This window comes from Pan paniscus, chromosome 16, assembly GCF_029289425.2.
Source record: "Pan paniscus chromosome 16, NHGRI_mPanPan1-v2.0_pri, whole genome shotgun sequence".
NCBI lineage: Eukaryota > Metazoa > Chordata > Mammalia > Primates > Hominidae > Pan > Pan paniscus.
The window spans coordinates 65,213,937-65,237,100 of NC_073265.2; the positions used below are offsets into that span (position 1 = coordinate 65,213,937).

The following is a 23,164-nucleotide window of genomic DNA, read 5'->3' on the forward strand; positions in this document are numbered from 1 at the left end:
TTGGTTGGTAGGCTATTAATTACTGCCTCAATTTCAGAACTTGTTATTGGTCTATTCAGGGATTCGACTTCTTCCTGGTTTAGTGTTGGGAGGGGGTATGTGTCCAGGAATTTATCCATTTCTTCTAGATTTTCTAGTTTATTTGCATAGAGGTGTTTATGGTATTCTCTGATGGTAGTTTATATTTCTGTGGGATCAGTGGTAATATCCCCTTTATCATTTTTTATTGTGTCTATTTGATTCTTTCTTTTCTTCTTTATTAGTCTAGCAATCTATTTTATTGATCTTTTCAAAAAAACCAACTCCTGGATTCATTGATTTTTTGAAGTGTTTTTCGTGTCTCTATCTCCTTCAGATCTGCTCTGATCTTAGTTATTTCTTGTCTTCTGCTAGATTTTGAATTTGTTTGCTCTTGCTCCTCTAGTTCTTTTAATTGTGATGTTAGGGTGTCAATTTTAGATCTTTCCTGCTTTCTCTTGAGGGCATTTAGTGCTATAAATTTCCCTCTAAACACTGCTTTAGCTGTGTCCCAGAGATTCTGGTACATTGTGTCTTTGTTCTTATTGGTTTCAAAGAACTTCTTTATTTCTGCCTTAATTTCGTTATTTACCCATCAGTCACTCAAGAGCAGGTTGTTCAGTTTCCATGTACTTGTGCAGTTTTGAGTGAGTTTCTTAATCCTGAGTTCTAATTTGATTGCACTGTGGTTGGAGAGACTGTTATGATTTCCATTATTTTGCATTTGCTGAGGAGTATTTTACTTCCAATTATGTGGTCAATTTTAGGATAATTGCAATGTGGTGCCGAGAAGAATATATATTCTGTTGATTCGGGTGGAGAGTTCTGCAGATGTCTATTAGGTCCACTTGGTCCAGAGCTGAGTTCAAGTCCTGAATATCCTTAATTTTCTTTCTCGTTGATCTAATATGAACAGTGGGGTGTTAAAGTTTCCCACTATTATTGTGTGGGAGTCTATGTCTCTTTGTAGGTCTCTAAGAACTTGCTTTATGGATCTGGGTGCTCCTGTATTGGGTGCATATATATTTAGGATAGTTATCTCTTCTTTCTGCATTGATCCCTTTACCATTATGTAATGCCCTTCTTTGTTTCTTTTGATCTTTGTTGGTTTAAAGTCTGTTTTTATCAGAGACTAGGATAGCAACCCCTGCCTTTTTTTTTTTTTTTTTTTGCTTTCCATTTGCTTGGTAAATATTCCTCCAGCCCTTTATTTTGAGCGTGTGTTTCTTTGCATATAAGATGGGTCTCCTAAACACAGCATGCCAATGGGTCTTGAATCTTTATCCAGTTTGCCAGTCTGTGTCTTTTAATTGGGGCATTTAGCCCGTTTACATTTAAGATTAATATTGTTATGTGTGAATTTGATCCTATCATTATGATGCTAGCTAGTTGTTTTGCCCCTTAGTTGATGCAGTTTCTTCATAGTGTCGATGGTCTTTACAATTTGGTATGTTTTTGCAGTGGCTGTACCAGTTTTTCCTTTCCATGTTTAGTGCTTCCTTCAGGGGCTCTTGTAAAGCAGGCCTGGTGGTGACAAAATCTCTCAGCATTTGCTTGTCTGTAAAGGATTTTATTTCTCCTTCACTTATGAAGCTTAGTTTTGCTGGATATGAAATTCTGGGTTGAAAATTCTTTTAAGAATGTTGAATATTGGCCCCCACTCTCTTCTGGTGTGTAGTGTTTCTGCAGAGAGATCTGCTGCTAATCTGATGAGCTTTCCTTTGTTGGTAACCTGACTTTTCTGGCTGCTCTTAACATTTTTTCCTTCATTTCAACCTTGGTGAATCTGACAATTATGTGTCTTGGGGTTGCTCTTCTCGAGTAGTATCTTTGTGGTGTTCTCGGTATTTCCTGAATTTGAATGTTGGCCTGTCTTGCTAGGTTGGGGAAGTTCTACTGGATAATATCCTGAAGAGTGTTTTCCAACTTGGTTTCATTCTCCCTTTCACTTTTAGGTACACCAATCAAATGTAGGTTTGGTCTTTTCACAGAGTCCCATATTTCTTGGAGGCTCGTTTGTTTCTTTTGAATCTTTTTTCTCTAATCTTGTCTTCACACTTTATTTCATTAAGTTGATCTTCAATCTCTGATATCCTTTCTTCCACTTGATCAATTCAGCTATTGATACTTGTGTATGCTTGTTGAAGTTCTCGTGCTATGTTTTTCAGCTCAATCAGGTCACTTATGTTCTTCTCTAAACTGCTTATTCCAGTTAGTAATTCCTCTAACCTTTTTTCATGGTTCTTAGCTTCCTTGCATTGAGTTAGAATATCCTCCTTTAGCTTGCAGGAGTTTGTTATTACCCACCTTCTGAAGCCTACTTCTGTCGATTTGTCAAACTCATTCTCCATCCAATTTTGTTCCCTTGCTGGCGAGGAGTGTGATCCTTTGGAGTAGAAGAGGCGTTCTGGGTTTTGGAATTTTCAGCCTTTTTGTGCTGGTTTTTCCTCATCTTCGTGGATTTATCTACCTTTGGCCTTTGATGTTGTGACCTTCGGATGGGGTTTCTAAGTGGACATCCTTTTTGTTGATGTTGATGCGATTCCTTTCTCTTTGTTAGTTTTCCATCTAACAGTCAAGCCTCTCTGCTGCAGGTCTGCTGGAGTTTGCTGGAGGTTCACTCCAGACCCTGTTTGTCTGGGTATCACCAGCAGAGGCTGCAGAACAGTAAAGACTGCTGCCTGTTTCTTCCTCTGGAAGCTTTGTCACAGAGGGGCATCCGCCAGATGCCAGCTGGAGCTCTCCTGTATGAGGTGTCTGTCGACCCCTACTGGGAGGTGTCTCCCCGTCAGGAGACACAGGGGTTAGGGACTCACTTGAGGAGGCAGTCCTCCCTTAGCAGAGCTCGGATGCTGTGCTTAGAGATCCACTGCTCTCTTCAGAGCTGGCAGGCAGGGATGTTTAAGTGTGCCGAAGCTGTGCCCACAGCCACCCCTTCCCCCAGGTCCTCTGTTCCAGGGAGATGGGGGTTTTATCCATAACCCCCTGACTGGGGCTGCTGCCTTTTTTTTTTTAGAGATTCCCCTGCCAAGAGAGAAGAAATCTAGAGAGGCAGTCTGTCTACAGTGGCTTTGCTGAGCTGCGGTGGGCTCCACCTAGTTCGAACTTCCAGGCGGCTTTGTTTACACTGTGAGGGGAAAAACACCTACTCAAGCCTCAGTAATGGCAAGCGTCCCTCCCTCCACCAAGCTCAAGCATCCCAGGTCGACTTCAGACTGCTGTGCTGGCAGCGAGAATTTCAAGCCAGTGGATTTTAGCTTGCTGGGCTCCGTGGGGGTGGGATCTGCTGAGCTAGACAGCTTGGCTCCCTGGCTTCAGCCCCCTTTCCAGGGGGGTGAACGGTTCTGTCTTGCTGGTGTTCCAGGCACCATTGGGGTATGAAAAAAAGCTCCTGCAGCTAGCTCGGTGTCTGCCCAAACAGCTACTCAGTTTTGTGCTTGAAACTCAGGGCCCTGATGGCGTAGGCACGTGAGGGAATTTCCTCATCTGTGGGTTGTGAAGACCATGGGAATAGCATAGTATCTGGGCTGGAGTGCACCATCCCTCATGGCTTCCCTTGGCTAGGGGGGTAGTTCCCCAACCCCTTGCACTTCCCCGGTGAGGCGACACCCCACCCTGCTTTGGCTTGCCCTCTGTGGGCTGCACCCACTGTCTAACCCATCCCAATGAGATAAGCCAGGTTCCTCAGCCAGAAATGTAGAAATCACCCGCCTTCTGTGTTGATCTCGCTGGGAGCTGCAGACCAGAGCTGTTCCTATTCGGCCATCTTGCCAGCCACCCATTATTACATATTATCTCCCACATTCAAAGGCAATTTTTACATAGCTATAACCATTATACAGACATATCTCATTTTATGCATTTTATTGCACTTTGCAGATATTGTTTTTACTAAAGGCTTGTGGCAACCCTGTGTCTGTTGGTGCCATTTTTCCAACAGCATGTGCTCACTTCACGTTTCTGTGTCACATTTTGGTAATCCTTGCAATATTTCGAACTTTTTCATTATTATTCTATCGGTTATGGTGATCTGTGATCAGTGATCTTTGATGTTACTATTGTAATTGTTTTGGGGCACCATGAACCATGACTGTGTAAGATAGAGAACTTAATCGATAAATCTGCATATTCTAAATGCTCCATTGACCGACCATTCCCCTATCTCCTCTGGCCTCTCTATTCCCTGAGACACAACAATATTGAAATTAGCCCAATTGATAACCCTACAATGGCCCCTAAGTGTTCAAGTAAAAGGGAGAGCTGCATCTTTCTCACTTTAAAGCAAAAGCTAGAAATGATTAAGTTTAGTGAGGAAGGCATGCAGAAAGGTAAGATAGGCCTCTTGCACTGTTAAAGGAAATTAAAAGTGCTATTCAGTGAACACACAAATGATCAAATGAAACAGCCTTATTGCTTTTACGGAGAAAGTTTTAGTGATCTGGATAGAAGGTCAAACCAGCCACCACTTCCTCTAAGCCAGGGATGTCCAATCTTTTGACTTCCCTGGGCCACAGTGGAAAAATAATTGTCTTGGGCCACACATAAAATACACTAACACTAACAATAGCTGATGAGAAAAAAAAAATCACAAAAAAATCTTATAATGTTTTAAGAAGTTTATGAATTTGTGTTGTGTGGCATTCAAAGCCATTCTGGGCTGCATGCGGCCCATGCGCCAGGGTTGGACAAGCTTGCTGTAAGCCAAAGCCTAATCCAGAGCAAGGCCCTAATTCTTATAAATTCTATGAAGGCCGAGAGAGGTAAAGAAGCAGCAGAAGAAAAGTTTGAAGCTAGCAGAGGTTGGTTCATGAGGTTTAAGGAAAGAAACCATCTCCATAACATAAAAGTGCAAGGTAAAGCAACAAGCGCTAATGTAGAAGCTGCAGCAAATTATCCAGAAAATCTATCTAAGATCATTGAAGATGGTTACACTAAACAGATTTTCACTGTAGAACAACCCTCTAGTAGAAGATACCACCTTGAACTTTTATAGCTAAAGAGAAGTCAATGTCTGGCTTCTAAGCTTCGAAGGACAGGTTGACTTCTTGTTATAGGCTAATATAGCTTGTGACTTTAAGCTGAAGCCAACACTCATCCATCATTCTGAAAATCCTAGGGCCCTTAAGAATTATGCTAAATCTACTCTGCGTGTGCTGTATAAACAGAACAACAAAGCCTTGATGACAGCACATCTGTTTACAGCATGGTTGACTAAATATCTTAAGTCCACTGTTGAGGCAAGACCCTCCCCCAGCAAAAACATTACAACTCACTGAGGGCTCAGATGTTTGTCAGCATTTTTTAACAATAAAGTATTTTTAAATTAAGGGATATACATTATTTTTTAGACATAATGCTACTGCATACCTAATAGGCTATAGTATAAACATACCTTTTTTATGCATTGGGAAACCAAAAAATTTGTGTGACTCACTTTATTGTGATATTTGCTTTATTGCAGCAGTCTGAAACCAAAACCTACAATATCTCAGAGGTGTGCTTGTACACATACACACACACTAAACCATTTTAGTGTATGGTGTTTGAATTTCAAAATGTTTTCATGAAACAAAATCAGTATCTTTTATTATTTTATTTGAACCTTGAAGCCATGATGCTGTCTACTATTATGAAAATGACTACTAAACTGTATATGGGAGATAATCTGTGACTTCATGACATTTGAGATGTATTTATTAAGAGACATATTGTGATGATTTTGTGTTATTTTTTGCACCATGCAAATAAGCAACCTTTAGGACCATGTGATTCCAAAGCAGAAAACCTATAGATTTTCAAGCTAACTTTTCACTAAGTCAGTGGTCCCCAATCTTTTCGGCACCAGGGACCGGTTTCATGGAAGACAATTTTTCCATGGACTGGGGTGGCGGATGGTTTCAGGTTGAAATTATTCTACCTCAGGTCATCTGGCATTAGATTCCCATAAAGAGCATGCAATCTGGATCCCTCACATGTGCAGTTCACAATAGGGTCCATGCTCTATGAGAATCTAATGCGACCGCTGATTTGATAGGAGGTGGAGCACAGGCCATGAGGCTTGCTTGCCTGCTGCTCACCTGCTGTGTGGCCTGGTTCCTAATAGGCCACAGTCTGGTACTGGTCTGTGGCCCGGGTGTTGGGGACCCCTGCTCTAAATGAAAGCCTTGATCTTTAAAAACTATTTTTCCATCCACGTATCAATAAACGTGTACTAAGTGGCCTGCTATCCTTTTAAAAAAAAGAGGACAGTCTCTTGCTGGATGAGGAATGCCAGACACAAAAACAAGCACAAAAATGTTTTAGGCTGATTCATATAAAGCATATTTTGACTTATACAAATGACAGTTTCATGTGATTAAACCTAATATTTTCACAGACACATATGTATGTCACTATTTTTACACACACACACACACACACACACAATGCTTAACTGTTATGGAGAATCAGAAAAAGATTCCAAGAGGTAGAATGAATAAGAGTTTGTAAACAGAGATGAATGAGCATTTCAGACAGAGGTAACAGCATGTCTAAAGGTATAAAAGAAGGAAGATCTAATGTATTCAAATAATTGCAGGTGGATCACAAGCCAGGAAATGTGCAGTGGTGAGTGTGGAGTGTGTATGTTTGTAGGAGGGCGGGATGGTGGGGAAAAGAATGGCAAGAATAGATAGTATAAAACATGCTGGATCCAGATTGTAGACTTTATCTTAAAGGCAATGGGAAGCTTTGAAAGCTTTTTAGCAAGGGAGTGACATGATTACATCAACATTTTAGAAAATTCATTCTGATGGCAGTGTGGGAAACAAATTGGAATCTGCTGAGGAAATGGTATCAGAGAAAGCAGTTTGGAGGCTGTTTTAATAATAGTGAAGAAATAAAGCACAGGAATTAGGACAAAGAGAAAGATAATTAAAGACATACTTAGGAGGTACACCCACAGTATAGCTGAGCAGGGTAAGAAAAAAATCAAGAACAACTTTCAAATGTTCCTAAAATTAAATAACTAAAGGAATAGCTATTAGGGAAATGCATATTAAAACCACAATGAGGTGATGTCAGCAAGATAGCTCACTAGAGACACCTGGCACCCATACTCCACACACACACACACACACACACACACACACACACACACACAAAAGCAAGGACCAAGGCAATGAATAAAGAGCTAAGATTTCACTGGAGTGTTGCCCAGAGAGTGCTGGAGTGCAGTAGGGGAGTGGGGAGGTACCTATAGTGATTGGAAGCCCAGAAGGTACCTACAGTGATTGGAAGCAACGGAGAGTCATCTAGCCTCTGTGGCACTGTCTGCCATGCCTGGATCAGATTGATCTGGAGACAGGAGAGACTTTCCCTTTCAGGAAAATGGTAAGCAGAAGAATCTCATCAGCTCCTATTGTCACTGCAAATGCCCACAGTCCTTACTACAGGTGAATCCCACAGTCATCCCCAGCCCCAAGTCCAGTTTGGAGAGCTGCTGGGAATTTATGCAACTACACTGCTCTGGATTATGAACACAAGGTGTGCACTCCCCAACCCCCACCTATCCTGTGAGCCACACTGCTGCAGCACAGTGCCATCTTGAAATTAGAGCCACCTCTGGAATGCATCCTACTCTGGGACCAGTAGCCATTGCTCCCCTCCAGCACTGGGGTTTCATCTTCATTCCACCCAGCCCACAGATGGCTGATGCCATAACCCCAGCTGTGCAGAGCCTGGGTCCAGGATGGGTTGCAAATCTGGTCCTACACAGCAGGGAAACCAATTCCCACTGCCTGCACTTCCAGTGGAGGAATAGTCTAGCGGTCCTACCCAGGGTGAACCCGCTGCTGAGCCAGCTAAACTGCTGCACACTCTCCCCTAAGCTAAGCATGAAAGGACTCGGGGCTACCAAGTAGCTGACAAGCAACCCTTTGGGCTGTCCCCCAAACAGGTAGAGCAGCTACAAGCCTAGGACCTGAAAAATAGCCCTGCAGCACCCACCTCTCCTGCTGAGACACCTCTGGCTTGCCCAAAGGCCCCATGCCTGCAATCAGAGCCTGAGAAACAGATTCATGGGCTACTCCTAGCTCACCTGCCCCTAGGCCTCCAAGCTGCCAACATGTAAGTCTTGGGCCTAAGAAACAGCCCTGCAGGCTGCCCCTGGCTAGCATGCCCCCAGGCTGACTGAGTAGCTGTATGTCCACTTCCTAGGCCTGAGAAATAGCCCTGGGGGCTGCACCTGGCAGACACACTCCCAGACTGAGTGGCTGTGTACCCAAGTCCTGGCCACATCTACCAGACATGCACCCAGGCCACCCAAGAAGCCACCCACGTCCTAGGCCAGAGAAACAACTCCAGGAGCAAACTTGAACAAACACACACCCAGGACAGCTTAGAAGCCATGCATCTGCATCCCAGGCCTGAGAAACAGCCACCCGGGATACCCCTGACAGACATGCCCTCAGGCCAGCTGAACAGCTGTGCACCCATGCCTTAGGTCTAAGAAATAGCCTTGTAAGCCACCCCTGGCAGGCATAACCTCAGACTGGCTGAGCAACCAGGTGCCTGTGCCACCAGCCAGAGTAACAACTCCAAGGCCCCAACCCCAGCAAGACTTCAAGTTGGCTGACTCACTGTGCATACTCGCACCTTGATCTGAGAAAAAACTTCGCTCTCAGCAAAGCCACACCACCACTGCCAAACTCTCTCATCTTAGATTCCTGAGACACTCATAAATGTTAATAGTGCAGATTACAGCTGAAGAAACTACATGGAGACTATACTACGTGATAATCTAGACCCAAAACCAAGGCACCCCACCAAACTGACACCCCAAGACCCATCTATATGTATAAGTCTTTCCATATGAAGCCTACTTCAGAAAATTGGAGGGGGCAATTGTTCCACCAAATGCATAGAAATTAATGTAAGCAAAAACAAACAAAAAACAACAAACAACAACAACAAAAACATAGGCAGAAAAAGCAGGCAAACAGGACACCTTCAGAAGAACACAGTAATTCTCCAGTAAGATTCCAATCATAAGGAACTATATGAAATACCAGAAAAAGAATTCAAAATAGTACACTTAAGGAAACTCAGTGAGATATAAGAGAATATAGATAGACAGGGGCTGGGCATGGTGGCTCACACCTGTAATCCCAGCACTTTGGGAGGCTGAGGCAGGTGGATCGCGAGGTCAGGAGATCGAGACCATCCTGGCTAACACGGTGAAACCCCGTCTCTATTAAAAATACAAAAAATTAGCTGGGCGTGGTGGCGGGCGCTTGTAGTCCCAGCTACTCGGGAGGCAGAGGCAGGAGAATGGTGTGAACCCGGCAGGCAGAGCTTGCAATGAGCTGAGATCACGCCACTGCATTCCAGCCTGGGTGACAGAGCGAGAGTCTGTCTCAAAAAAAAAGAGAATATAGATAGACGACACAATGAAATTTTAAAAATTGACTATTTAGATAAGAAATTCAATAAAGAAATAGATATCATAAAAAAGAATCAAACAGAAATCCTGAAGCTGAAGGATTCAATTAATGAAATAAAAAATACAATTGAGGCTGGGCACAATGGCTGACTCCTATAATCCCAGCACTTTTGGGAGGCCAAGACTGGTAGATCACTTGAGGTCAAAAGTTCAAGACCAGCCTGGCCAATGTGGTGAACCCCTGTCTCTACTAAAAAATACAAAAATTAGCTTGGCATACTGGTGGGTGCCTGTAATCCCAGCTACTTGGAAGGCTGAGGCAGGAAAACTGCTTGAACCCAGGAGGTGGAGGTTGCAGTAAGCCAAAATCGCATCACTGCACTCCAGCCTGAGTGACAGAGTGAGACTTTGTCTCAAAAATTAAAAAAAAAAAATGCAATTGAGAGCATCAGTAAACAGACTAGATGAGCCAGAAGAAGGAATTTCTGAATGTGAAGACAGGTCTTTTGAAGTAACACAGGCAGCCCCCCACTACACACCCAAAAAAAGGCCTCCAAGATATATGAGACATCATTAAGTGAAAAATTATTTGCATTATGGGCATTCCAGAAGAAGAAAAGAAGGGGAAAAAAGCTAGTATTTCATTAAATATGCAGAAAAAATATTTAATGAAATAACAGCTGAAGACTTTACAAGTTTTGGGAGAGAGACAGATATCCAATTCCAGAAAGTTCAAATAATCCCACACAGATTCAACCTAAACAAGTCCTCTTCAATGCACATTACAGTCAAATTATCAAAAGTCAAAGACAAAGAATTCTAAAACTGCAAGAGAAAAGAATTAAGTCACATATGAGGGAATTCCCATTAGTTTGAGTGGATTTCTCAGCAGAAACCTTACAGGCCAGGAGAAAATAAGATATAATCAAAGTACTGAAAGAAAAAAACTATCAGCAAAGAGTATTATACCCAGCAAAGATATCCTTCAGGAATAAAGGAGAAATAAAATCTTTGCTTTCAGCCAAGCAAGAACTAAGGGAATTCATCACCACTAGACTGGCTATATAAGAAATGCTCAAGGGAATCTTACACATGGAAGGGAAAAGACAATTACTACACTCATAAAAACATGAAACTATTCAACTCACTGGTAGAACTGATATACAAAGGAGAAAGAGAAAGGATTCAAACCATTTCGTTACAGAAAACCAACCAATTGCAAAAATAAATAAAAAGAGAAACAAAGGATACACAAAACTACCAGAAAACAAACATAAAAACAGAAGGAGGTCCTCATCAATAATAACCTTGCATGCCAATGGATTAAATACTCCATTTAAAAGATATAGATTGGCCAAAAGGATAAAAAATAAAAACAAGAGGCCAGGTGTGGTGGCTCACGCCTGTAATCCCAGCACTTTGGGAGGCCGAGGTGGGTGGATCATGAGGTCAGGAGATTGAGACCATCCTGGCTAACATGGTGAAACCCCGTCTCTACTAAAAACACAAAAAAATAGTGGGGCATGGTGGCGGGTGCCTGTAGTCCTAGCTACTCAGGAGCTGAGGCAGGAGAATGGTATGAGCCCGGGAGGCAGAGCTTGCAGTGAGCTGAGATTGTGCCACTGTACTCCAGCCTGAGGGACAGAGCGAGACTCCATCTCAAAAATAAAATAAAATAAAATAAAAACAAGAACCAACTATATACTGCCTATAAGAAACTCCCTTTATCCATAAAGACTCACATAGACTGAAAGTGAAGGGGTGGAAAAAGACATTCCATAAACAAAAACCAAAAACAAGCAGGAATATCTATATTAGACAAAACAGATTTCAAGTCAAAAGCTGTACAAAGAGAAAAAGAAAGACATTATATAATCATCAATGGATCCATTCAGCAAGAGAATATAACAGTCGTAAATATATATATGCACCCAGCACCAAAGCACCTAGATATATAAAGCAAGCTGTACAAAGAGAAAAAGGAAACATATAATCCTCAATGGATCCATTCAGCAAGAGAATATAACAGTCAAATATATATATATATGCACCAAGCACCAGAGCACCCAGATATATAAAGCAAATATTATTAGATTTAAGGGAGAGACAGACTTCAATACAATAATAGTTGGGGACATCAACACCCACTCTCAGCATTAAACAGGTCATCTAGCCAGAAAATCAACAAAGACACACTGGATTTAAACTGCACCATAGGCTAAACGGACATAATTTTCAGAACGTTTCACCCAACAACTGATTTTTTTCATCAGCACATGGAACATTCTCCAAAACTGACAACATATTAGGACACAAAACAAGTCTCAAATTTTTAAAAAAATTGAAATATCAAGTAACTTATTTTACCACAATGGATAAAACTTCAAATCAATAAGAGAAACATTCAAAACTATACAAATACATGGAAATTAAACACCACCCTGCTGAACGACCAATGGATTAAAAAAGAAAATAAGGAAATCAGAAAGTCCCATGAGACAAATGTAAATAGAAACACAACATACTAAAACCTATGGGACACAGCAAAAGCAGTATTAAGGGGCAAGTTTATAGTAATAAATGTCTACACAAAAAACTACAAAGATTTCAAATAAACAATTTAATGATGCATCTCAAGGAACTAAAAAAATAAGAAAAAAATCAAACTCAAAATTAGTAGAAGAAATAAAGATCAGAGCAGAAATAAATAAAATTGAGAGAAAAAATACAAAAGACCAATGAAATGAAAATTGGTTATTTGAAAAGATAAACAAAATTGACAAATCAGTAGCTAAACTAAGAAAAAAGAAAACCCAAATAAAAAAAATCAGAAATGAAAAATGAGACATCAAAACAGATACCACAGAAATACAAAGGATCATGAACAACTACATGCCAATAAATTTGAAAACCTAGAGGAAATAGATGAGGTCTTGGATATATACAACCTACCAAGATGGAACCAAGAAGAAATGGAAAACCTAAACAGACCAATAACAAGTAATAAAAGTAAAGCAGTAATAAAACAGTCTCCTGACAGAAAAATCTAGAACCAGATGACTTCACCATTGAACTGTAATGAACCTTTAAAGAAGAATTAAAAGTAATTCTTCTCAAACTGTTTAAAAAAAAAGTGATTCCAGCTGGGTGTGGTGGCTCATGCCTGTAATCCCAGCACTTTGGGAGGTTGAGGTGGGTGGATCACTTAAGGCCAGGAGTTTGAGACCAGCCTGGCCAATGTAGTGAATTCCCCTCTCTATTAAAAATACACACATTAGCCAGGCACGATGGCCTGCACCTGTAATCCCAGCTACTTGGGAGGCTGAGGCAGGAGAATTGCCTGAACCCGGGAGGGGAAGGTAGGTTGCAGTGAACTGAGATGTGCCACTGCACTCCAGCCTGGGTGGCAGAGTGAGACTCCTCCTCCAAAAAAAAAAAAAAAAAAAAAACTGTGATAGCACAGCATAACTGTGATATCCCACATAACTGTGATAGCAAAACCAGACAAGAACACAACAGAAAGAGAAACTACAGGATAAATCCTCCAATGAACATAGATGTAAAATTCCTCAACAAAATACTAGCAAGCCAAATCAAAATACATAAAAAAGATAATACACCTGATCAAGTGGGATTTATGTCAGGAATGCAAGTATGGTTCAACATATGCAAATCAATCAATATGATACATTATAATCAACAGAATGAAGGAGAAAAACCATACGATCACGTCAACAGGTGCAGAAAAGAGCATTTGATAAAATTCAACATCCCTTCATAATTAAAAACTCTCATGAAATTAGGTATAGAAGGAAAATACCTTAACAAAATAAAGCCCATATATAATAAACCCACAGCTAACATCATACCAAATGGACTGGAAGAAGACAAAGATGCCCACTCTCACCACTGTTATTCAACATAGTACTAGAAGTGCTATGTACAGCAATTAGACAAGAGAAAGAAATAAAGGGCATCCAAATTAGAAAGGAGGAAATCAAACTGTTCCTGTTTGCAGATGACATGATCTTCTATATAGGAAAACCTGAAGACTCTACCAAAAAACTCTTAAAACTAATAAATGAATTCAGTAAAGTTGCAGAATACAAACATCGACATATAAAAATCAGCAGTATTTCTGTACATGGATGATTAACTAAACTGAAAAAGGAATCAAGACAATTCCATTTACAATAACTACAAAAACATAAAATACCTAGGAATAAATTTAACCAAAGAAGTAAAGGATCCCTACAACGAAAACTATAAAATGCTGATGAAATAAATTGAAGAGGACACAAACAAATGGGAAGATATGCTCATGGATCAGAAGGTTTAACATTGTTTAAAATTATCATACTACCCAAGGAAACCTACAGATTCAATGCAATCCCTATCAAAATACCAATTACATTCTTCACATAAATAGCAAAAGAAATCCTAAAAGACTCAAAACAGATAAAGCAATCCTGAGCAAAAAGAACAAAGCTGCAGGCCAGGCATGGTGGCTCATGTCTGTAATCCCAGCACTTTGGGAGGCCAAGGCGGGTGGATCACAAGGTCAGGAGATCAAGACCATCCTGGCTAACACGGTGAAACCCCGCTTCTACTAAAAATACAAAAAATTAGCCAGGTGTGGTGGCATACACCTTGTAGTCCCAGCTACTCAGGAGGCTGAGGCAGAATTGCTTGAACCCAGGAGGCGGAGGTTGCAATGAGCCAAGATCGCACCACTGCACTCCAGCCTAGGCAACAGAGTGAGACTCTGTCTCAAAAACAACAACAACAAACAAACAAACAAACAAACAAAAACAAAGCTGCAGCCATCATGCTACAACTTCAAAATATACTACAAAACTATAGTAACCAAAACAGCATGGTTCTGGCATAAAAACAGACACATAGACCAATGGAACAGAATACAGAACCCAGAATTAAAGAACCTATGCTTCTACAGCCACCTGATTTTTCACAAAGGCATCAAGGACCCTCATTGGGGAAAGGACAATCTCTTCAATAAATAGTGCTGGGAAAACTAGATAGGAATATGCAGAAGGATGAAACTAGTCCCCCACCCTCTAACCTTATAAAAAAAAGCAACTCAAAATGGATTAACAATCTAAATGAAAAACCTCAATCTATGAAACTACTGCAAGGCAACATAGGGGAAAGACTTCAGGACACTGGTCTGGGAAAAGATTTTATGAATAACACCTCAAAGGCACAGTAACAAAGCAAAAATAAACAAATTTGAATCTCTAATTTAAAATCTTTCCACAAAGGAAACACTATGCCTGGATGGCTTCACTGGTGAATTCCACCAAACATTTCAGGAAAAAGAGATAACATTATACACAATCTTTTAGATACTGAAGAATGAACATTTCCCAACTCATTTTTCTGAAGCCAACATAACCTTGATGCCAAAACTTGACAAGAAATTAAAGAAAAGAAAATTACTATTAATCCTCATGAACATAGACCAAAAAAATCCTTAAAAAATTAGCAAATCGAATCTAGTGATATAGTAAAAGGATAATATATCATGACCAGTAGGGTTTATCAGCATGGTTGGTCTAATATGTGTGAATTAATACAATTCACCACATTAACAAAATAAAAGACAAAGATTATATTGTCACCTCAATAGATTCAAAAAAGGCATCTGATAAAACTTCAATACCCATTCACGAGGGAAAAAAAATCTCCACAAACTAGGGGAAATTGCTTAAGCTTATAAAGAGTAACTACTAAAAACCTACAATTAGCATCATATTTCACGTTGAAATATTGAAAGCCTTTCCCCTAAGATTAGAAACAAGGCAAAGAAGTCCAATTTCACTATTTCTATCACCACTATACTGGAGGTCTTAACTAGCACATTAGGACAATAAAAAGAAATATAAAACATAAAAATTGGGGCTGGGCACAGTGGCTCATGCCTATAATCCCAGCAGTTTGGGAGGCCGAGGCAGGTGGATCATCTGAGGTCGGGAGTTCAAGATCAACCTGGGCAACATGGTGAAACCCCATCTCTATTAAAATACAAAATAAATCAGCCAGGCATGGCTCCTGTAGTCCCAGCTACTCGGGAGGCTGAGGCAGGAGAATTGCTTGAACTCAGGAGGTGGAGGTTGCAGTCAGCCAAGATTGCACCACTGCACTCCAGCACTCCAGCCTGGGCGACAGAGCAAGATTCCGTCTCTCCAAAGATTAGCTGGATGTGGTGGCACATGCCTGTAATCCCAGCTACTTGGGAGGCTGAGGCAGGAGAATCACTTGAACCCAGGAGGCAGAGGTTGCAGTGAGCCAAGATCGTGCCATTGCATTCCAGCCTGGGTGACCGAGTGAGACTCTGTCTCAAATAAATAAATAAATAAAACCCCTGAAAATTGGAAAGGAAGAATAAAGCTGTAATTATTCACAGATAAATGCTTTCAATGATGAAAGAAAATGAGCATATGTATGGCATACATTACTCAAGAAAAGCCAGCACACAGGGTAAACAAGAAGTAGAGAGGAGAATTACCCACTAATAAGACTTTATATGCTAGGCACAGAGCCACCATGCTAATAACAATACATTCTTAAAAATAAGAGTAATTTAAATCAAGAAAAAGCTCAAGCTTTAAGGTTTGTTTCAAACCACTTCAATAGAGTGTTCAAGTATCAGTAGAAATAGACCAAAAAGATTTTCCAGTCAATTGGTTGAAAATACCCTTATCATACATTTAAGAATCACCTTAGATGCTGACTTTGCAAGTCTTACAATATTGTTAGTTTTTGTGAGACCTGACTCAGGGTACATCAGAAAAGAATGGCAAAATATTGTGTATAAAGCCACCAAGAAAACCACAGTAGAGACCATTAGATCTCAATACCCCCCAAATCATGTCTTAGGCATTTAATAAATAACAGAATATTCAGTGTCAGGACCTTTCCGATTATTTTTAAAAGCTTTTGGTTTTAGAATTTAGCATAAACAAAATGAAAAAACTTCAGACTACTTTTCTAGGAAAATTATTTTGATCACAACTTGTCAGTATGTGAATAAATAACAAACATAAAATCTTAAAAACTTTCTTTGAAGGCCAAATATAATTTTTCTATAAACTACATCCACATAAAAATATCTATTCTTCTTTGCCACATATTTTCCTTTGGTTGTTGTTTAAGCATCTCCTTGTGATATAAAAAGCTGGCACAAATGGCTATTACCATGAATTAATTTTTAGAAAGGCAAAAATAGAAAAGTAAAATCTTAAACCTCATATGATTGAGTCAACAATTGGAACAAAAAATTTTCTGAAATGATGAACAAAAACATTTAAAAGGACAACTGAAAGTAAAAGTAGATGTTCTGATATAAGGCAGTTAGAGTAAAATATCACTTTGGAAGTAATAAACATTCCCCAGCAGTCAGTGATGCAGAACTAAAATACTATCTTATTCAAAAGCCGTGACTATATTGAACCTATCATACTGGACTCAGCAATTTCTTTCTGAAGACTTCTATTTGGTTGTAAAAGTTTGTAGCATTTCTTACTACATGGGAAACCAATTTTCAGAAGATATTCCCTAATTATATTAAGGTGCAAGTCTTAGCTATGCTGACATTCTACTCCTAAAAGTAAAATGTAAACTGGGCTATGTATCAAGAAGATGTCTGTCAATAGTAACACCTCAAAAATGCAATTTTACATGTGAATTGAATCAGCCTACTGTAAAAGTTTTTTTGTTTTGTTTTGTTTTAGTTTGTTTGTTTTTCCCCAAAAGCTTTTCCCGGCCAGTTGTGGTGGCTCCGCCTGTCATCCTAGCACATTAGGGGACCAAGGCAGGAAGATACCTGGAGGCCAGGAGTTCAAGATCAGCCTGGGAAACATAATGAAATCACATCTGTATTTCAAAAAATAAACAAATAAGGCTTGCCCTTACTTCATATAACCATTATTTACTAATAGGACATCATGGTTAAAAACAAAAATGTACCTGATATTGTAGCATATAAAAGAGACTTTTATAATGTATCAGTTTAGAAAGCTTTAGGTTGTAAGTAACAGTCAACCCAGTTCACAATAGCATAAACAAATATGGATAAATTTCTCACAAGACACAAAATCTTGAACAGAGCAACAGCTAAAGTTGGTTCACTAATCAATGATGTCATCAATATTTTCAGTATTTTTTCTCCACCATCCTAAATGTGTTAACTTTTTGTACTCATTTTTATTGCCTAATGGTTCCAAGATGGTCACTTCAGCTTTAAGCATCACATCTAAGGTCAAACCCAGAAAAGGGGTTACCCCCCAGCCCTGTCTGACCCTTTTATCAGAAAAGAGGAAAGCCTTCCGTGAAGTTCTCCAGCAGACTCATGGACTAGAATTGTATTACATGGCCACTGTAGCAATAAGTTTTAAAAATCTAGTATTTAACTTTTCTAATTTTTATGGTGAAAATAAGGAATAGATATTGGATTGGATAACCAATAGTGTCTGTCACAGTCCTCAACCCAACACGCACATACACACTTCTTCTCACACCTATGCATTAAACAGAACATACTCATTCTCTCCTAAAGAAAGACAACCCTACTGTCTCATCCAATTACTGCAAACAGCTTTAAACAGAATCCCTGGGTGATTTTCTATCTGCTATATCAAGTGCAAATATGGCAATTCCTATCTGACCATCTGAAGAGGCAAAAGATATCTATCTCTAAGCCATCCTCCTTTGTTAATATAACTGTGAAAAAGAAAGAACAGAGTAACCCCATTAAAATTCCCATTCAGAAAAGGGAATAATGGGAAGCACACATTGTCAACAGCCCACAATCCACACCATTATCTTAAGGACAGAAACAGCAGATTCCTTGGCAGGCAGTAAAGTAAATTCCCTGGTTAGTCAATCTGCTAGGTCCTGCTATAAGTCTCAGGAGCATCTGCTTTGTCATTGCCCTCTTTGGCGACATCTAAGGTAGTTTCTAAACAGACACCCTTCCCAGGGGCTCCAAAGCTTTTGCAGCCCACTTCACACTGGTTTGACTTAGAGTGGTGGATATGACAATTGCTTGGAGGGAAAAACTTCTGTTTTATTTGCTTCACATCAACTCCTTGTGTGAATAACCATAGCTAAAAAAAAAACCACTTCCAAATAATCTTTAGGCCTGGGGATTCTCATCTCTTAGCTGCTGACCTATGAAGTCTTACAATAGACTTGAGGCAATTCTAACAATAGCTTTAGGTGGAGAGGTACACTAATCCCTGCAAAATTCCAAATTATGAGGTTCTTTGTCAATTTAGAGCAGGAGCTAAAGGCAGAATACTTCTATGGCGAACTGCATCCCCACCACCACCACTGCGCGTTCAATGCTGAGGAGCACTAATTTGAGTTCATTCCCTTCTATAGGATCCTACTGAAAAGTCACAAGAAGTAATTAAAACAAGCCAATATTCCAGATTTTTCCTATTGCTTCTCCTTATATTATAGCCTCCATTTCCACAGAGCCAGCCTGCCATGGAATGGCAGGCACAAGTTAATCAAATGCCTTGCTGTCACATAACAAGGGTAATAACTTTCCTCTCATCTGTCTCTGTTAAGTCTGGAGGTAGGTAGTCCAAAGCCAGAACTGCTGTTCAACAATGCCCCAGTCTCTTTCTGTCCATCTACTCCAAGGTCCACAGCTTGTGAGAATATTTTAGCCTCATGCTTGTCATCTCATGGTTACAAGATGCCTGCTATAGCTCCCGGCTTCATGATTCCATTTAAGGCACAAAGAGAGGAGAAAGAGTAAAGTACCAGCCACCTCTGTCCTCTTTATCAGGAAAGCAAAAGCCCTCCCTGAACTCAGCAGGCTTCCCTTCCTAATCACTGGCAAAGGAGAACAGGATTGTTATGACTGGTTTCAACTATTCGATTTTTTATTTCAAGCTGGGCACATTGCTGCCCTAACAAAATTAAGGTGAGCAATAGGGAATGGGTATTATGGAAGCCACTAAGAATATCTGCCACTTATGAATATTTATAATTTTAAGAAATCAAACTCTATTTGGTGAAATTTCAGACTCGGTAACAGAAGTGAAAAAAAAAAGTCCCCAGGCAGCGTTACAGAAATACATTTTAGGTACAGAAATCCCCACTCAAGCAAACCCATCCTACTTAGGAGTCTATCCTTGAAATTAGCACCCTTTAGCAACTCTGCTTTTCATGGACTCTTCCTTTCCTCAATTCTGAACCTACAGATTCTCTAAAATACCCATGTTTGTTAACAACTGTTTCTATGGCAGCAGAGCCCCTGGTGGTGGGGCCCTGGGGTGGAGGCTATTTAGAAGTTAAAGACTGACAGTACACGCCAATAGCAGCTATTGTTGATGACATACCTGAGGTATTTCTGAAATAGATAAACGTTGTGAAAAAACAAAAAATATTTAAGGTGCCTGTTGCTCACCAAGAAATCTCTTGATTATAATTTGGGTTTCCCATCTAGGTCCACCACCTGAAAGAAAATGACTTGATCATTATGGTTCAACTGGTTTATGTAACAGTTTTATCTCCCAGTATGTTAATAAATTTGCATTCTGGCATTACGTATTAGGTTTATAAGGTTGTCAAACTACTTTATTCTTCTCTGGGGCACTACTGATCAGATTAGGTTTCTAAGACCAAAAGACTGAGTCAGGCCCTGGTAAAAATTTCACTAAGGTTCTACCACCTGATGTGGTCTTTTGAATAATAGCAGCTGGCCTGCTCCAGGCAATAGCTCCTCACATCACTGATTATATTGGCATAAACAACTTTATGTAAAATGTTTAAGCAATAAATTTTTATTCCATGTAGCAGCTCACAAAAGCTACTTTAACATAAATTGTGCCACCTATAAATATACTCAAGTCACCAACCATTCAAAGTATCATCATTTCCCAGCAACCCTCGACTCATAGTTTTTTATATATATAAATATATGTAGTGTAGCTATACAGTATACAGAGAATGGGCTCTAGAGCCAGAAGGCTAGACTCCAATTCCCAATTCCACAGTAGAATGTTGCACCCTATAATGGGTGTGTGACATTGGGAGAAAAATCATTGTGTCTACTTTCTTCATCTATACATGAGGGCGGAGTTAGAAGGGGACATAATGATAATGCCTCATTCAAAGGGATATCTGAGTATCAAATTAATTTATACATGTAAAATGCCTGGAACATAGGAAGGATTCAACAAGTGCTAGCTATTATCATCACTCTTAATTGGGAAACTTAAATAGTGTATGACCACCTAACTCCTACTGAATGGGGAAAAATCAAATGCCTTTCCTCTAAGGACTGGAACAAGATAAGGATGTCCACTCTCACTACTGTTATTCGACATAATACTGGAAGTCCTGGCCGGAGCAATTAGACAGGAAAAAGAAATAAAGAGAATGCAAACTGGAAAGGAAGAAGTCAAATTAGCCTTATTTGCAGATGACATGATCTTATACATAGAAAAACCTAAAGACTCCACCAAAAAAAAACTGTTTGAGCTAATAAACTCAGTAAAGTTGCAGGATACAAAAATCAACATACAAAAATCAATAGTATTTCTATACGCCAAAAGCAAACAATCTGAAAAAGAAATCAAAAAAGCAATCTCGAGGGGTGGAGCAAGATGGCAGAATGGAAGGTCCTACCAATCATCCCCCCTGCAGGAACACCAAATTCAACAACTATCTACACACACAAAAAAAGCACCTTTATAAGAACCAAATATCAGGTGAGCACTCACAGCACCTGATTTTAACTTCATAGTTCTGAAAGAGAAACTTAGAGTAGGAAAGAGTCTTGAATTGTTGATGCTACCCCTCCCCTATCCCATCACAGTAGCCAAGTGGTGTGAAGAAATCTGTGTGCTTGGGGAGAGTGAGAGCACAGAGACTGTGAGACTTTACATTGAACTCAGTGCTGTCACAGTATAAAGCAAAACTGGGCTGAACTTAGCTGACACCCATCTACAGAGGGAGCATTCAGACAAGCCCTAGCCAGAGGAGAATCACCCATCCCAGCAGCTGGAACTTGAGTTCCAGCAAGCTTCCTCATTGTGGGCTGAAGTGCTCTGGGGCCCTAAATAAACCGTAAAGGCAGTCTAGGCCCCAAGAACTGCAAGTTTTAGTGTTGAGCTGGGCTTGGAGCCAGTGGACTTGCCGGTCATGAGACTTACTGAGACACAAGCCAGGGCACCTAAGGGAGTGCTTGCACTACCCGTCCCCCAACCCCAGGCAACACAGCTGTGGCTCCAAAAAAGTCACAAAAGAGCCACAAGCTGTATTGCCTGGTGTTGAAAAGGAGGTAGTGCAAATACTCCCTTTCCGCTTGACAGGAGAGGAGAGGGAAGAGTAAAGAGGAATTTTGTCTTGCACCTTGGACACCAGCTCAGCCACAGTCGGATACAATACTAGTCAGAATTGTGGCCCCCATTCCAGGCCCTAGCTCCCCAGATGACATTTCTAGACACACCCTGGACCCACAGGGAACCTGATTCCTTGAAGGGAAGGACCTATTCCTGGCAGGATGCATCATCTGCTGGCTAAAGAGCCCTTGAGAACCTGAATAATCAATAGTGATACTTAGGTAGTATGGCATGGGCCTTGGGTGAGACTCAGAGACACACTGGCTTCAGGTGAGACCCAGCACATTCCCACCTGTGGTGGCTATGGTAAGAGATTTCTTCTGCTTGAGAAAAGCAGAGGAAAAAGTGGAGACTTTGTCTTGCATATTAAGTACAAGCTCTACCACAATGTGGTATAGCACCAATCAAGCCCTTGGGGTCCCTGATTCCAGGCCTTGGCTCTTGGATGGCATTTCTGGACATGGCCTGGGCCAGAGGGGACCCCACTTCCCTGAAGAGTGAATCCCAGGCTTGGTAGCATTCACCACAAGCTAACTGAAGAGCCCTCAGGCCTTAAGTGAACATTGGTGGTAGCCTAGCAGTACTCCCTGTGGGCCTTGGGTGGTAGTGACCATAAGGTGAGGGTCCTCTGCCTGTGAAAAGGAGAGGGAAAAGTGAGAACTGTTTTTCATGGTTTGAAAGCCCACTCAGCCACAGTGGAATACAACACCAGGAAGACTTCTAAGGTTTTTGACTCCAGTCCTTAGCTCCCAGATGGCATCTCTGGACCTGCCCAGGGCCTGCAGGAACTTGCCGCCCTGAAGGGAAGGACACAAGCCTGGTTGGCTTCACTAGATGCTGCCTGTAGAGCCCTAGGGCTTTGAATGAACATAAGTGGCAGCCAGGTACTGGTTACAGCAGGCCTTGGGCAAGACCCAGTGCTGTGCTGGCTTCAGGTCTAACCCAGCACAGTCCCACTGGTGGTGGCTATAGGGGTCACCTATAGCCCTACTCCCAGCCAGAGGTGGCTCAGCACAGAGAAACTCCATTTGTTTGGGAGAAAGTAAGGGAAGAGAATAAGAATCTCTGCCTGGTAAACCAGAGAATTCTTCCAGAATTATCCAATATCACCAAGACGGTACTTCTACAAGTCTGCAAGAACCACAGCATTACTGGGCTTGAGGTGCCCCATAATGCAGACATGGCTTAGATCTTAGATCACAACACTCAAAGTCCTTTTGAATACCTGGAAAACCTTCCCGAGACAGGTGGATACAAACAAGCCTAGACTGAGAATACTGCAATGAATACCTAACTCTTCAATGCCCAGACACCAGCAAATATCCACAAGCATCAAGACCAT

The 23,164-nt window shown here is 40.7% G+C and overlaps 1 protein-coding gene across 6 annotated transcripts in view; it reads right to left on the minus strand.

The window, feature by feature from the left end:
* The window catches only part of NRG4 (neuregulin 4), a 123,504-nt gene that overhangs the window by 80,459 nt on the left and 19,881 nt on the right, over positions 1 to 23,164 (minus strand). The window contains exon 4 of one of the 6 annotated variants that reach the window (XM_055098560.2): positions 19,884 to 19,931. The exons of the other annotated variants lie outside the window; for them this stretch is intronic. The gene's annotated coding sequence lies outside the window, so the exon portion shown is untranslated. The remainder of the gene's footprint in view (positions 1 to 19,883; positions 19,932 to 23,164) is intronic. 6 annotated transcript variants of the gene reach the window in all.